This window comes from Bicyclus anynana, chromosome 13 (assembly GCF_947172395.1).
Source record: "Bicyclus anynana chromosome 13, ilBicAnyn1.1, whole genome shotgun sequence".
NCBI classification, from domain to species: Eukaryota; Metazoa; Arthropoda; class Insecta; order Lepidoptera; family Nymphalidae; genus Bicyclus; species Bicyclus anynana.
This window is the reverse complement of record NC_069095.1, coordinates 15,149,060-15,166,513: the sequence shown is the minus strand read 5'-3', so window position 1 is coordinate 15,166,513 and position 17,454 is coordinate 15,149,060. Positions and strand designations below refer to the sequence as shown.

The window sequence follows — 17,454 nt, the reverse complement described above, 5'->3', positions numbered from 1 at the left end:
CATTACACTGTTAGAAGAGAAAATACTTCTCTTACTTACAATATACAACCCGACAATCCATTACTTAGACACGCTCTCTTCAAAATTTCATTCATGATTTTGTAGTGGCGAAAAATTCTTCAATGAAATCGCCATTTTGCTTTTCAAATGCAGAGTAATATGAAATATCAGACAATGCTATTTTGAATTACTTACTATGAAATTGGATGTTGTTCTAAAATAAATTTTATGCTGTTCGTTTAAAGGTTAATTTTGCGGTGCAGGTAGTTATGAGCGGTTATGGTATACGGGGGTATTGGAGTGTGAAAATGTCACCGTATTTAGGTAGCGGCGTCTTTGACTCGTGTTCGCTTGGCGGTGTTTTGTGGCCACGAAAATACAGATTAGCTAAGAACTTGCATATACGTTTTTTTTTATAAATTAATATAACACAGCGATATAGATATAGCGACAGTAGATAGGTAATAGAGTTCAAAAAAATATTTCAAAAACTTATTCTTTCTTTCTTAATTTGTTTACTCTTTAGTTTCCTGTTACGTATTAAGTGTTGCTAATTTATTGAGTTTGTTATAAATCTACCATTGTTTTCGTTTGAACAAAGAACGTACAATTTTTATCGTTCGGTAAAATTCGGGAATGACTTTTAATTTGTACTAATACAGGGATGGTATAAAATAATTAAAAGTAGTTGATATCGTGCTAGTATAATAAAAATTAATTACTTATTACAATCAAACTTATTACTGACTAGCAGATGCCCGCGGTTTCACCTGCATATTTCCTTTTTTTGTGGAAATGCGGGGATAAAATAGCCAATCACACAAACACACTCACAAACAACGTGGTTCTCTATTATCATAATAATTATTTCAGAATTCAAATTCAAAATTGGTTCAGTAGATCCAAGGATTACCCCCTACAACATCATAAACATTAACCTCTTTATAATATTAGTATAGGCAACTCTAAGTTTAATATCCATACAAGAAATCTCTGATCTCATGGACGCAGGCAACGTACCTTACCTTGTAAAAGATCAGAACGGGCACCGCCCCCTCTAATTGATTGCACAAACGTCCTTACATCCCATTCATGCGCACTTCATTCACAGAACCATTTGACATGCGGCGACAAATCGCCTCGCAAGTCGCTGTTCTTATAGCCCCACCATTTTATAATGCACTTGGAATAGCAACACAGCAAGCTATTTGCTTCTTTATACATATACAAATAAGGGTCAGCTTTAATTTTATTGTTATTTTTGTTCTGTGAATTATCCAGGATTTGTTTGCTACGATACAATAACCTTTATTGTTGGGACTTTAAGATTTGTTTTCGTTTTTGTGTTGGAGTAGAATAGAAAATAAAATGACACGCTGTTATCTTATTATATTTATAATGCATTGTGTGGAGGAATTTCATGCATGCCTCCGAGCAGTTTTTTTTTAATTTTAACGCGTAAAGTTAGACACATTGTCGCCTTTTATAACGACTGAGAGCTACTTGTGATTGTGAAGATGAAAGGAATGGAATTTAGTATGGTGAATGATTATGAATGAGCGATTGGTTTTTTATTTTTAAATCGTTTAGCGAATTTTATGTGTTATTGGATTTTAGCAGATGTTTTGATATCAGTTCGTATGTAGAGATAAAAAAATCTGTTAACTTTTGAGTCTTTTAAATTAGGTATAAAATAGACAAGAGTGTCCGTGTAATTGTGTATAGACAAGTAAACCAAGTTCTGCGTTTCATAGTCTTATTTATTTAATCTCATGCAAATATATTACAAAGATAAAACTTTTTTGCAAAAGAAAATAAGACCTCTATTTAATTTTAGAATTTAGAATTTTAGCATATCGTTGTGCCAAAATTCTAAATTCGAAAATTGTAGACAAGAGCAGTGGCGTTGTAGAAGCATAAAAAGCTCTCTGAAGCTGTGATCCTAAGTGGTTAACTTTTTTAAATGTAGGTATCATGTGTATGTTAATATTTACAAAACCAAGAACACTTTCAATGTACTATAACAGTTAATTAGTCGTTATATAAAGCATTTCTTGTTAGTACAGCTTGCTGCATTACAATTTAACTTTTTAATTGACCATACAAAAAAAACAAAAATAATAATCATCATTATTGGCTTTTTATCTTAACTATTGAAGATTGAGAATAGATAAATGTATTTATATAACATTATGTTTAGATACATAGTCCCAAAGTCACATCCGATTAAGACAACCTTCGCTTACCTACTTTTGTTCAGCGCCATACAAAATAACATAATAGCCATAATTTGCTGGTTATCAATGTCTCACATATCAACAACGACACCCTCGCGCAGGCAGCGCCCGGCGCAAACATCTGTCCGCAGCACCCGGGCATCCATTTGTCGCGTCATTAAACCTGATCGAGACACGCTTTCCACTTATTATCCATTTTTATATCATTTCTATAATAAATTTTACGTCATTTTATGCCAAATAAAACTCTCGGGCCCCGCCTCTTTGCAATAAAATATAGTTTCTATACAAGATATTGCGTTATTCGACGGAAAATATCCCGTTTTTGTAAAAGATGCCTCTCCGCGTGAAATTGTTGCTTCTTTTGTTCGTGTGTTGATAAATTTGCGGCGAGCACGGGGGTTTTGTGTTAGTTCTATGTAGTTTTGCGGTGGGGTGAACTTTGGATGAGTTTTTTTCGACTCTGAGTACCATAAAGTGACGTTGAGTGCCTGTGAGCTTATACTAGCACTCGAAATAATTGATAGTTTGATAATAAAGAGTTTATAAAGTAATGACACTCCTTGTAATATGATTAAACCTTTTATAGCTACAATATGTGTTTGGTACTAAATTCTACAGTTTTTGATTATGACTTTATTCTTTATTCGTTTGTTTTTATTGTTCACTTTAATAGACACACCGCGCAGTTCTTGTTCCCGTTCATAAAATATAGCTTTTTAGTAGTAAAAGAGTTTTCAAAATCGGTTCAGTAGATCCAAAAATTACCCCTTCAGCACCACAAACTTTACCTCTTTTAATTTTAGTATCAATAGACGATTAGATTGAGACGTGATAGCCCAGAGGATATGACCTCTGCCTACGATTCCGAGGGCGTAGGTTCAAATCTTGTCCGGGGCAAGCACCTCCAACTTTTCAGTTATGCGCATTTTATAAGAAATTAAATATCACTTGTCTCAAACGGTGAAGGAAAAACATCGTGAGGAAACCTGAACGTCGTGAGTATTTTCTCAATTCGCTATATGTGTGAAGTCTGCTAATCCGCATGGGGCCACCGTGGTGGACTAAGGCCTAAGCTCTCTCATTCTAAAAGGAAACTCATGATCAATAGTGAGCCGAATATGGATTGATAATGATGATGATGATAATGATCAGTAGATGATTCTCGATCGAGTTATTTTAGAATTTATCTAACATATTTTATTCAGCTCAAGTCTAGTGTTGTCTAGCTTCGACCGTGGAAGTTGGGGTCCTAAAGTATTGAAAAGGCGACCCCGCACCGGAAAGTGCAGCCTCCGTCGATCACAGTTAGTGGACTGACGACATCAAGTCGCAAGGAATCGTTGATAGGCAAGATACATGTACAATTTGCATTAACCTACCATCTGTACACTTGTATCTGCAAATAAATATATTAATTGATTGATTGATTGAATGTAGGTTGCTCAGAAACGTGGTGTTCGGAAATCTTTTTCTCTATTCGGTCAATGACTGAGGATCTTGACCACCCTTGGCGAGTTATCTGTTGATGTACTATGCTCCTTCATCGAGTATGGTTCCTAGCTAGTGTTTGGAAATAACTTTCTACAAAAGGCATGTCCTGGCTCCTGCAGTTAACATCCATTAGCGAATGAGATAATGATGATAATAAGAATATTTACTAGAAACGAAGCGATACGAAACTCACTAAATTCTGAAATACGTTCTTTTTCGTATTTCACGAAGTCTTAAAATGGTTTTTAAGTTCAACAAAGTCAGTAATAATCTTTTTACCATAAAAATGGAACAGACTTCAAAGACGTATTTCAGTTATTTTGATTTTAACACAAAATTACTAAACCGATTTTCATGAAAATGGAATGGGAAGAAGTATACTCTTTCAAACAGTTTATTGATTATTGTAAAGTTCTTTTTAAGAACTAGCTAACTCTCTGATTAATGACCCACTAATTAAGCTGTGCTATTCAATAACCTACACAGAATAACACTGGAAATAATAATAATATTTTGGAAATAATAATATTGTTTTCTCCTAGCTAATATTAGGTATAAACAAGAAAATGTTATTCTTCCCGCGGGCATAAACAACGCAATATTACGAGTGGATAACACTAATTAAGTGCTAATGTATTTTGCAGGAGGCACGTGCGTGATCCATCACCCCCGGGCTGAGCTAGCAGGGCACAGGCTTCAGTGTGATGTGCTCACTAACCCTTAGTTGTATAGGTAGAAAAATGGACGTTATAGTCTGAGATTCGTATTAGAAACAACCTTCACCTATCTGTGTAATGTATGAAAAGTGTTTTATATCAAATTTAGTACGTTAAAAAATATAATGTTTTGGTACACGTGATATTTAATTTCTTAAAATGCACATAATTAAAAAGTTTGAGGTACATACCCCTGACCGAACCTCTGCTATCCGAATTGATGGCAGGTCAAACCCACTGGGCTCGTTTCAAGTTTGTCTGTTTTGTTCTTATTAGGCATATAATCGGAAAAAAAATAAGTATAGAAATAATTTGTGACAAAGTCGTTTTTGTAGTTATTTCATAATTTTTCAAAATATTGAAATTTTTCTTTTTAACATGGAAATCTATTCCATGTTAAGTATTTTTTTGAGATTTTTGTCTATTCATGGAAACCTGCGAAACTATGAAACCTTTTTTGTTACGGTTTTCACTGTATACTAAATAATATTTCGAAGCAGCATACAAACACAAGATAATAACAATACAGTAGATGAACGTGCTCGCCGAGGCATGGCCGCTTACTTTTCCAACACCAAGCTACTATAGAGAATTTAATGGGAGAATCACCCACCTATGTTTTATTGGCGTGATTCGGGATTCAAACCCGGGACATTATCCTTAGTCCAACCAATCTCAGGACAAATGTGATATTGTATAAAACACTTCACACATCAAACGACAGTCAAAGGGCTTCAGAACGAATCGCAAAGTACTTAACATGTACCCAATTATATTTGTCAGTGGCAATTGTACAAAAACCTCTTACCCACAATGACAATTAATTATTTGTATTCATATTATTATACCCTCAGTGTATTTGTAAAGGTTTTTCATTATGCGTTAAGTATACGCATATGTTCCTATAAGCTACTACATACTAATTTCAAAACAAATACAAATGAAAATTAACTCAAACTTTAAATAAATAAGGTTTAATTTGTAATAGCACACTATTAAGACTTGAGTCTTTATTATTTTCAAGATGAAACTACCCTATCGCACTTATACAAATGAAATTAAACCTTAACAGACATGCAGTAAGATATGAAATTCCGAAATGATTCAAAACTCATATTCTTCTTTATAGTTGTACAATAACTACCCTTAAAAATGCAACAAAAATAAATAATGCATTTCTGAAAAGTTATTCCACTGGATTTTCAGCTTTAGGCGTATGACTATAAGATGTATTGAAGTTTTAGTTGATGTATTTTGTGCATAAGTTGATGAGATCGTGTGACGAATTAAGCCAGTTGGTGTATTTTGAATGGGACGTTTAATTTTGTTTCCTCTTCCACTCGGCATGTATTAACTGTGGATGACAAACGTTGCGATTCGGTATGCTGACGTCATTGAATTAATTAACCAAATAAGCAGATTTTATTCGCTTTAGAATATTAACAGACGACTGCCTTTTTTCATCCTTAATTTAATGTTTTATACTTTGAAAGTCCAGTCAAATTAATCCTTAAAATAGAACTAAGGTTACAATAATTCCCTTAGAGCTAAAAATTGGTATGAATGTTCAGAATACTATTATGAATGAATTGTGAAAAGTCCCCATCAATCCCCATTGTGAAAAAAAAATTATTGATGGTGAAAGTTTGCAAAACCTTCAAAGTCTTATTTGACTGGAATAAGATGCTTCACGTAGGTGCTCAAATGACCATCCTGAAATTTTGTCATGTTTGTAAGGATTAAAAAAATTAACGGGGGAGTTTTCGATGACCCAAAAAAAGAATATTTAGCTATGTTATATTTATAATCGACCAGTATTTTCCAACTTGTATTATTATATATTCTAAGTGAAACTGAAGAAATCTGGAAGAGGATGCTATCGCTGTACCAAAGCAAAAGCATCTTCTAGATAAGCTTCACTGTTTTTCATCAGCTCAAACTTAGTATTCGTATTAAAGAAGAATTAATTACCTGTTTGTATAGTTTGTACGTCTACTTTAGCTGAAATGGTTGTAGGCAAGCAAGGCAAGCTCTCTTTAAAACGGGAATAACCTTGGATAAGGGTAAGCCCAATGATATTTTATGATAGAGATAGGACATTGGCGCATCAAACTGAGGTGGAAAAAATGTGTATAATTGTCTTAATTTCATTTAGTCGCTTCTTAAACAACGAACGTTATTTAAATAAATAATACCTAAATATTGTCTACAATATCGAACTGTGTGTTCAGGGAGTGCAAAAACTATATATATACATAAATATATTAATGGATATATTGTTGATCAGGCAAATTGGGAGAGGTTATGCCGGAAAGAGGACCCGACGTAGTAGGACCACACTAAGAAGAAGAAGAAGAAGAAGAAGAATGTATATAGATTATATGTAATAGAATTAAAGACAAAATTGTGTATGTGTGCGCTCAGTAGTGCAGCTAAATTCGTAACACTTTTTGCGGTGATTTTATACGTACGTAACCTATCTTTAGTATAAAATTATCATTGATTAAGCCAATTTACAGCGGATAAGAAATATATACCTACTATTAAACATTTTAACTTAAGTTCACAAAGTAAGTTACACTCGTTAGCTTACTGGAACTCCGAAACGAACTCCGTTGAACAAGTTTTCCATTAAATTACAAAACTGTGCCATCATTTTTGGACTTTACTTGAATTTAAGGGCTAAAATTTAAGTTTAATCTTATTTATGAGTTACAGATAGATGGCCGTCTCGGTAAGTACATTTATGGGATCGCAAGGAAGGTGGAGTCGGTATATCTAATGGCGAGCCCAGGTATTTTAATTAGATTAGTCCTTGTACGCACAGAAGCTATTCAATAATAGTGTGAGTTTCGAATTTATCTCTAACTCTCTCTGTCTCATCATCTTTTGTAGAGACTTCCAAACATCACGATCCTGAGCCGCCTGCATACAGCGAATTTCTGCGAGTCGCTTGATGTCCTCCACCTGGTGGAGGGTCGACCAACACTGCGTTTTTTATTATGGGGTCACCATTCCAGCATCTTGAGACTCCAACGTCCATCGGCTATTCAAAGTATGTGACCCGTCCATTGCCACTACACCTTCGTCACTGGTTGAGCTATGTCGGTGACTTTATCTGCGGATCTCCTCATTTCTGATACGATCACGCAGAGATACTCCATGCATAGCTCGTTCCATCCCCTGTTGTGTGACTATGTCTAACACGATACAATAGAATGAGAAAAATTGAGGAAAATTCTAAACTCGCGCGAGTTATACAATCGTTACAGAATAGCACTACAGGAGAGATTTCTGTTTCCTGCTACTCCTGTAGAAAGGAAAAAAATATATCATGCCAATAACTACTATGGTGAAAGTCAATATCTAAAATGGTGAAAGAACTACCGGCTACATGGTGCCCAAAATATATAATAAAATTGAGTGGCTCAAAAAAGAAAGGGAGATCAGTGAAGGAGTCCTCAAGAAGAAATTAAAGAAAGTTTTCCTTGGGGAACCCATCACTGACGGATTTACTTTATAGAAATTGTTTTGCACCTTTTGTAATTTTTTTTTATTATTTCATTTTATAATATTAAATTCTTAGGTTGCCTTAGTTTTAATTATCTTATTAAAATTAGATTTAGCAATTACTTTTAAATAATAACTAGAATAATGAGCGTCAACTCGCCAACAAACTGCCTGTACAGTTTGGCGAGAGTATCGATATGTTAAATAATTGTTATATCTTATCAATAAAATAAATAAAAAAAAAAGGATTTTTTGATGGCCGACCCAGGACTAAAACCCAAGACCTCACAGCCCGTAACCAACAGGTCAACAAGGCATCGATAGCGTGCCCTTCCCCAATAACAGCGGGAAGGCGTGTCCTTGTTTCCGTGATTCATCTGCGATCAACGTGACAATGAATTACAAAGTTGGCGCAAGACGCCGTTCAATTACCGCCGAGCACGCTAAGAGGTTGTTAGTGAAACTTCGCTAAGTACCGCAACGAGCAGGCCTCAGGCCTCAGAGAGGCGGACGAGAGAATAGCGGAACTAGAATACTCGACTGATCGTCTTGATCGTCTTGACTGCTCTTTTCTGGGATGAAAAGTAGCCTATGTGTTAACCCAGAGTAAAATCTATTTCCATACCAAATTTCAGCCAAATCGCTTTAGTAGCCGCTACACAAAGAAGGAACAAACATACACACTTACACACACACTAACACACAAACTTTCGTTGTGTGAGTCTCGTGAAGAGCTTACTATAGAAATGATCCTATGAAGTAAGGTCTTACATCATTTCTCCCCGGTGACGCCGTAGTGGTTGCGCAGGGAGCTATCGGCACCTACTCAGATAGAAAAACAAAACAAATTTTCGTATTTATATATTAGTGTGATGTGATTAGTTTGAAGTGTGATGTGATATAATTAATTATTATCATTTACATGGTGCGCAAAAAATGCTAATTAATGAATGCATAAACAATTTTGGTCTCAAATGTGGTTGGGAGGCTTCAGCCGTTGCTAGTTACCACCCCGCCCGGCAGAGACGTATGGCTAAGCGATTTAGCGTTCCGGTACGATGTCGTGTAGAAATCGAATGGGGTGTGGATTTTCATTCACCTCCTAACAAATAGCCCGCTTCCATCTTAAATTGCATCACTACTTACCATCAGGTGAGATTGTAGTTAAATTTGTAAAGAATAAAAAAAGCTTAAATAATTTTAAAATTGACATATGTAGTTTTATTTCGCTGTTAGATTAGATACGATTTCATTCGTACATTTAAAGTTTAAGTTTTTATAAAACTAAGTATAATGTACATCGGGTCTAAAAATAGATACATAACACGTAATATTTCATTGTCTTTTTTCTGAAATATATGGAAGAGAGCATTTCAATTGATCGGGTTTCCATTGTAGTGTAATCTCATCTCCTGCCCGTTTCCTCCTCAGTGAGATCGCACCCTGAACGAATTCAACTTCTAATTGCTATTGATTGTAAGTTTCTACCAGATTCGCGAACTAATTCTAAAATGATTGTATTATCCCGTTTAATTATAATGGTTCTGTAATGTTTTCGCCGCAATTCTCGGAGATTTGACGTATATTTCGAACTTTAAGGTTTCCTCTCTTCAATCTATACTAATATTATAAAGCTGAAGAGTTTGTTTGTTTGGTTGAACGTGCTAATCTCAGGAACTACTTGTCTGATTTGAAAAATCCTTTAAGTGTTAGATAGCCCACGAGGGAGGATACATAATACATCATCATTAACAACCCATATTCGGCTCACTGCTAAACACGAGTCTCCTCTCAGAATGAGAGGGGTTAGGCCAATAGTCCACTATAAAATGCGAATTGGCAGAATTCACACACGCAGAGAATTAAGAAAATTCTTGCAGGTTTACTCACTTTTTTCCTTCACCGTTTGAGGCACGTGATATTTAATTTCTTAAAATGCACATAACAGAAAAGCTAGAGGTGCATGCCCCGGACCGGATTTAGCTCTACGAAATTGGAGGCAGAGGTCATATCCATTGGGCTATCACGCCTCACAGAAGCGGCCTTAAATAATAATTAAAATAAAAAAGCCTTTTATTTCTTCTTATTTACAATTAATTAGGTGATAAGTATTTTAATTTGTCGTCGACCCACCGATAACGTGGTCTGCCTCTGCCTCGTGATCCTTTAGGTCCCGGCCATTTCAATTCTGACAGTCCAGCGGTCATCTGTGAGTCGAGCGACAAAGAGAAGCGGCCTTAATCTAACTAATATGCCAAAAGATCTGAATACTGCGTATCACATGCAAATCACACCTTCTCGATCCAAATTCCATCAGAAGCAGCTCTGGCCGTATTCAGCGCACGTCGCGCGGCAACTCATTAACTGGCGATGAATAATAAATTTGCAAGTAAATTGACAACAATTCATCGCAAGGCACGGCCCCATACTAATACTCTCTTTGAAACCACCAGCTTCAGACTTTAGACAAGACTAGACATGTGCTGCAGTTTAAACGTTTGTAGGATTTTATATTTTCTTAATTGGTTCGACTGTGTTCTGGTGGTAGGCCCACCTGGTCACCACCCTACGGCAACATTAGCAACCCATTTTCAGCTCATTTCACATGTTAGCTATTGGCTAGCAATTGTTAGTAATAGTTTCAATATCAATATCATTAATGTTTACCTATTTTTATTAAATGAATGTAATAAGCATGGTGGAATAATGACTTCCACCAATATGGCGACTGAATGTAATGAACACAGTTGAACAATGATTTCCGCCAATATGGCGGCAAACGCCACAGAGTCTGGCTATAAAAGAAGATGCTGGCTGTCAAGTGTCATACCGGATTTCACTCTTTGTTCAAAAGGCAGGACTCAACACCGAAAAATCGTGAATGCGAGCTCGGCCCGTTGGACTATTGTCGTATCCACTCGTGACATAGTCTTACCCTCCAACTATGCGTAAAAACTGTGTCAAAAGGCAATCATCATCATCATCATCATCATCCTCATCTTCATTAACAGCCAATGGACGTCCACTGCTGGGCATAGGTCTCTTGCATGAACTTCCAAACACCACTATTTCGAGTCGCCAACATCCAGTGGTTCTCTGCAACCAGCTTGATGTCCTCGGTCCACCTAGTTGGGGGTCGACCAACAGTGCGCGTTCCCGTGCGGGGTCGCTATTCCTGCACTTTGAGAACCTGACGATTGACGATTTGATTTAGTTTTGCGAGAACACCTATCAAGTTATTGTGGGTATGTATTGTAATATATTAAAATATCAATTAAATAATCAATGTATTTAGAGTATATTGTAAAGAAATAAATAAATTATAGTGTGATAAATTAGTTTGATTTCACATACACATGTAGAGAATTAAGAAAATTCTCAGGTATGCATGTTTCCTCACGATGTTTTTCCTTTACCGCTTGAGATACGTGTTAATTAATTTCTTAAAATGCACATAACTGAATAGTTGGAGGTTCACGCCCCGGACCGAATACAAACCTACGCCCTCCGTGTCGAAGGCAGAGGTCATATCCATCGGGCTATCACGACTCACGACAACATCCGGTATAATGCAGCGTAGAAACCGTCACAGGTCTAGATAGAATAAACCTTAAGGCTTGATGGGTAGAATTCTTCTCTTCCAGCCCGCTTGGAGTCCGCGATTAGCCCGCTACCATCTTAGATTACATCGTCACATAACATCAGGAGAGAATGCAGTGAAGGGCTAACAAGTAAGAACTAAAAAACTAAACCACAGACTAAACTACTAAAATCGCTCGCTCGATCGCTTAAACAACTGCAGACTTTAGGCTGCTATAATTTTAGAATTTAAACCTATTGTGAGTTTTATTCATATTAGTTTTATTATGAAACACAGCTAAAACTCACGTGATGCAACGTCGGATTATGCCTGATTAGTTTCAAATCTATACGGGGCCCTTAGTCATGAGCTGGTTCGTGCGACGCGGCTCGAGCTGCACCGACGGCGTGAGCCGTGTTTTATAATAATTTAATATGTATGTCTAATAATTTAAAACGACTGCTTAAATTCTAAAATATTGTCTATGTCTATTCTCTGCGCTGAAATCATGTTCGTATTCAAAGACATACTTGTATTGTTGGGGCGTTTCTTGTTCCAGCCTGATTCGTCTTAATTTTATCGAGCTAAATATACCGTCGTGATAGCCCAGTGGATATGACTTCTGCCTCCAATTCCGGATGGTGTGAGTTCGAATCCGGTTCGGGGCATGCACCTCCAACTTTTCAGTTCAGTGAGAGTTGAATGATTAATTTTGACGACCTCTGGAGTAGTTGGTAGTGCCGTGGTTCTCGACAGAGAGGTCCTGGATCCAATTTCTAGGAGGCTCAATAGCGCACTCGTAGCAAAAGCTTAGTGGGACGTCAAAGGGGAATATCTAAAAGAAATGGCAAATATTCTTTTTTTATATAAAAATCTATAACCACCTTTTTTTTTTGCTGATACGGTTGATAAAACCTCTAATGTGCCCTCTACACTCGCGATTGAACAAATCGCATTTCTATTCGCTAAGTTTCGCAGTATAATTTGTTTTGACTGTAATTATTATAATTTTTTTTTATTCTCTACAAGTTAGCCCTTGACTAAAATCTCACCTAATGCAATCTAAGATGAAAGCGGGCTAACTTGTTAGGAGTAGGATGAAATCCACACTCCTTTCGGTTTCTACACGACATCGTACCGGAACGCGAAATCGCTTGGCGGCACGTCTTTGTCGGTTAGGTGGTAATTAGCCACGGCCGAAGTTTCTCACCAGCCACACCTTGACCATTTAAGAAAACCTCAATCGGCCCAGCCGGGGATCGAACCCAGGACCTCCCTCTTGTGAATCCACCGCGCATACCACAGCGCCACGGAGGCCGTCAAAAACATATATTATGATGAGTAGAGATGAACAAGTTATAAAGTATTTTAATTATAATGTAACGGCATTCGCGTTCTTGCGCCTAGAACAAAGCGTTTTTGTCGAAAAAAAGATGCGAATTGCAAACGCGAATGCGCGAAATTGTCTACACCCCTTTTGAAGCCATTCACGCCACGGAAGTAAAATATGCGTTACGTGAATCTGTGATCTATGCTCGTAGCAGTGCAGCAGCTTTTTTTTTGAAGTAGTTAAAAATCATCTAGGAGAACCATTTGTCAAGCAAGTCTAAGTTGGTTAGAGTTGGTAATGTACCAAATGACGCGTCTACAATTTATCAATAACTAGCTGACGCCGCGCGGTTTCACCCGCGTGGTTTCCGTTCCAGTAGGAATACGGAGATAATATATATGGCTAACACTGAAAGAATTTTTTAAATAGGACCAGTAGTTCCTGAGATTAGCGCGTTCAATCAACCAAACAAACTATGCACCTTTTTTTTAAAAAAAAAAAAGAATATTTGCCACAATTTTTATAATATGACCAATATTCTCATTCTCCTCCAAGTAGTCGGGAAAGATTGTGCTAGGAGTGCGTACGACAATAGACCAACGGCGTGAGGATTGAACCACCACCCCTCGGTGATGAGTCCAACCGCTCTTACCGTTGAGCTATTGAAAGTTTAAAGCTTTGAGTACAAGACGCGAATCACGGCGTAAATTCATAGCGAATGGTGCGCGAGTGTAGAGCGCGCATAAAACAGTTCTTTTGTACTTTAATACTTTTTGCGCCGACTCGTGACACGCACCTGGCGGAACAAAGAGCCGAAATACACAAAACACCCAATCTTTCTGTTTGTAACACCGCCCCGCCCGCGCCACTCACGGGAGAAATATCAAAATCATTTCGCTACATTTCGTTTGTGTCGATGGTTTAGCTTACGTATATTTTTAACTCATTTCCGAAAAATTTAAAAAGAAACGATATTTAATAGATTTTTCTTTTATGAAAAGGGTGTTTTTCTATTCTTGTGGAAATATCGAGATAAAAAGTAAGTACATCTTTCTATGTTCTGAATTTCCTTAAGATCCGTTCAGCCGTTAAGTTGAATAAGAAACATGATATTTTTCTGAAAATTTCCAATTTAAAAATAATCTTCTACAAAATAAAAAAAAAACATAGGTACATAAATAAAATCGGGTGAGTCGTTTTCAAGTTATGGCGTGAGGGAAATACCCTAATAGGTACAACACCTACACAGAAACATCTATAATTCTATGCTAATCACACTGAACTCACCACATACATCAGAACATTATGGCCCTAAGCCTGCTTCCCTGCATTGGAGTAGCTTGGTGGGTTTAAGCTACACTTTTTATAAGGAGGTAGGTATGGTACTTTAGTGGGCCTTTAAAGTTGGCTGATAATAATCTTACTAATATTATAAACACGAAAGATTTGGATTTGAAGTGATTTGGGTGATATTTGGAATGGAAATAGATTTTCCTCTGAATTAACACAAAGGCTACTTTTCATTTCGGAAAAATTAATGGTTCCCGCGGAATCTGTAAAAAACTGAATTCCACGCGGATGAAGTCGCGGGCGTCTTCTAGCCCTACTAATATTATAAAAACGAAAGTTTGTATGTTTAGATGATTGTTACTCTTTAACGCTGCAATTACTGAACCGTTTTAGCTGAAGTTTGGAATGGAAATAGATTTTACTCTGGATTAACACATAGGCTACTCTTTGTCCCAAAAAATCCATGGTTTCCCGAGCTTTGCAAAAGCCTGATGATTTTGATAGTATGAGTGTTTGTTACCCTTTCACGCCGCGTCTACTGAACTAAATTAAATCAAATTTGAAATAGATATAGAATACAGCCTGGATAAACACATATACTACTTTTTATCCCGAACCAATTCATAGTTCCCGCGGGATTTGTGAAAAACTGAATTCTACGCGGACGAAGTCGCGAGCGTCCGCTAGTGATAATATAATACATTATGTTGTATATTTGTTTTAATAACTTTTATTTTGGTTACGCAGACATCCAGAGCTGACAAATCCCGCGATGACGGCCGGAGGATTACTTTTCGAAATACAGTTTTCTCCTCAGACTGATGAGAGTAGTCTGCGAAAAGCTATTTTCCCATTTTTCCTTAAGTAATCTCACTTGAGTGCCAGAGATTGCATCTGTGCCCAGGGATTATGTCGCCCACAATCCTTTGCTAAGTAATGACATTATAGGAAAGAAATCCTGCTTAAGGCTGTATTGCTCGTGTATTTACCAATAACACGGTTAATGAAAATGGAAATTAAAGTGGCTTTTTTGTAGAAGTAGGGTTGATATTTCAACCAAAATCATCATCACAATTACTATTTTTAGCTGATCTTCTGCCGTTGGACCATTTGTAAATACTTCTAAGCATGTCATGAGCCACCTGCACCCAGCAGTTCCCAGCAGTGTGCTTGATATCGTCAGTCTACCCTGTGGTGGGTCGACCAACACTGTTCTTTCCGGAGCGGAGTCAGGATCTTGGGACCTTTATTGATCGTTAAACTATGCCCCCCCCCCCCCCTATTAGGGACCCGAAGGTATGTACGAAAAAAAAAACGAAAACCTTATAAGACCTCTCGCGTGTCCATCTGTCCGCCTATCACAGTAAATTTTGGTCGAAAAATGCCGTCGAAGTTATTGATGAAGGAAATAAAGCTTAAAATTTGGTAGCCCGACCCACGACTGGAAACCAGGACCTCGCTATCCTCAACCGAAGAACAACTACTGAACAGATGAAGAATCAAGCAGTTTATCATCAAAAACTATTTTACAATACAATTATTCATTGTTTTCAAAGAAATCAGGTAAATAGAGTGGGTCTATAAGTATTTTATAAAGACGTGTTGTTTTCCCTTGAGCCCCTTAACTTATCCGGACGCTATTATTCGCCGTTTCACTTAGAAAGTTCTGAGCAAAGAACATTATATAAGAGCAAATACATATATGAATGTAGACAATATTGATTACATTAGCCAGTCAGTAAATACTAAAAATGTTAAGACTGTCAGCTAATTTTAACGTTCTATTACATGATATATGATGACGGGATATGGAGTCTAGACACACCACACTGCTTCGCAGGTTGGCGAATATTTTGTAACTGTCATTATCAAATGTTAATGTTATATGTATACTAATATTATATAGCTGAAGAGTTTGTTTGTTTGCTTGAACGCGCTAATCTCAGGAACTACTGGTCCAATTTGAAAAATTCTTTCAGTGTTAGATTGCCCATTTATCGACAAAGACTATAGGCCTATAGGCTATATATTTTGCCCGTATTCTTACGGGAACGGAAACCACATGGGTAAAACCGAGCTATGTCAGCAAGTCGCATACAAGTCAAGACCTCTTAACCAAGCTTTATGTGCCTTCCGTGACTCGGGAGGGACATCACCAACTTTCCTACTACTGGCTGAGAATTTATTGGATGAAATAAAAGATTAATATTGTATAACCCAGGACTCGAACCCGGGTTCTTGTGAGAGTATAGATAACAGATAGAAGTAGCGATTTTATCTTGTTTAGCGTAACTTTAGCTCTAAAGACTAGTGATTTTATTTAATTGCCCTCCTTCCTTAGAAACCTTTGGCTTATGAGAAAGGCGCATATATGGAAATACGGATTTTTTTTAGAATATAGGTTATCACTTGACCGCAATCACGCCTGATTCAATAATGCAGTCAGTGGAATAACACAATAAAACAAGCGACTAGTTAGAAAGATAGTCTGTATTATAGACCATCATAGAAGAGGGAATTGCTAATCCCAGTGGTCATACAGCGATTGCCACCGGAATAGCTTTTTAAATTGTTCACTATTTACTTAATAGTCCAATTTGTATTATGATACAGAGTTTGTATTATGCTGTAATGTTGTTGTTATTATGATACTTGCTTGGTAATAGCTTCACTGTGTGTTATTTTTTTTTCTCTACAAGTTTACCCTTGACTACAATCTCACCTGATGGTAAGTGATGATGCAATCTAAGATGGAAGCGGGCTAACTTAACTCCTTCCGGTTTCTACACGACTTCGTACTGGAACGCTAAATCGTTTGGCGGTACGTCTTTGTCGATAGGATGGTAACTAGCCTCGGCCGAACCCTCCCACCAGACCAGACCTGGACCAATTAAGAAAACCTCAATCAGCCTAACCTGGAATCGAACCCAGGACCTCCGTCTTATATATCTACTGCGCATCCCACTGCGCTTCGGAGTCCGTCAAAATAAATGCCAATTGATTTTCTTATTAATTGATTATGAAACACGGCTAAAACTCACGTGATATTACGTCGGAGTATGCCCGACTAGTTTCGAACCCATACGGGGCCCTTAGCTCTAATCAATTAATATGAATAACACTCACGATAGTTTAAATTCTAAAATGATTTTCTTATTGTTACTTAAACATCCATGCTTTCGATACCTATTTTAAGTGACCACGTGAACACTGTCGGGTTTCCACTACGAAGTTAATGTTTAATTCACGACAATAATATACGTAAGCACTCTATTATGAAATCATAAACGGCGAGCC

General features: G+C 37.1%; 1 protein-coding gene and 1 pseudogene across 1 annotated transcript in view; both read right to left on the bottom strand.

Moving 5' to 3' along the window:
• Positions 1 to 17,454, bottom strand: part of LOC112044183 (homeobox protein Hox-C4a-like) — a 51,716-nt gene that overhangs the window by 20,530 nt on the left and 13,732 nt on the right. The window lies entirely within an intron of this gene.
• LOC112044198 (small nucleolar RNA U3) lies at positions 8,652 to 8,726 on the bottom strand (annotated as a pseudogene).